Below are 229 nucleotides of genomic sequence, written 5' to 3' on the forward strand. Positions count from 1 at the left end.
AGGAGTTCGTCAAGGCTGTATATTGTCACCCTGTTTATTTAACTTCTATGCAGAGTACATCATGAGAAACGCTGGACTGGAATAAACACAAGCTGGAATCAAGATTGCCGGGATAAATCTCAATCACCTCAGATATGCAGATGACACCACCCTTATGGCAGAAAGTGAAGAGGAACTAAAAAGCCTCTTGATGAAAGTGAAAGTGGAGAGTGAAAAAGTTGGCTTAAAG

Source organism: Bison bison, unplaced genomic scaffold (assembly GCF_000754665.1).
Source record: "Bison bison bison isolate TAMUID 2011002044 unplaced genomic scaffold, Bison_UMD1.0 scf7180017864334, whole genome shotgun sequence".
Lineage (NCBI taxonomy): Eukaryota > Metazoa > Chordata > Mammalia > Artiodactyla > Bovidae > Bison > Bison bison.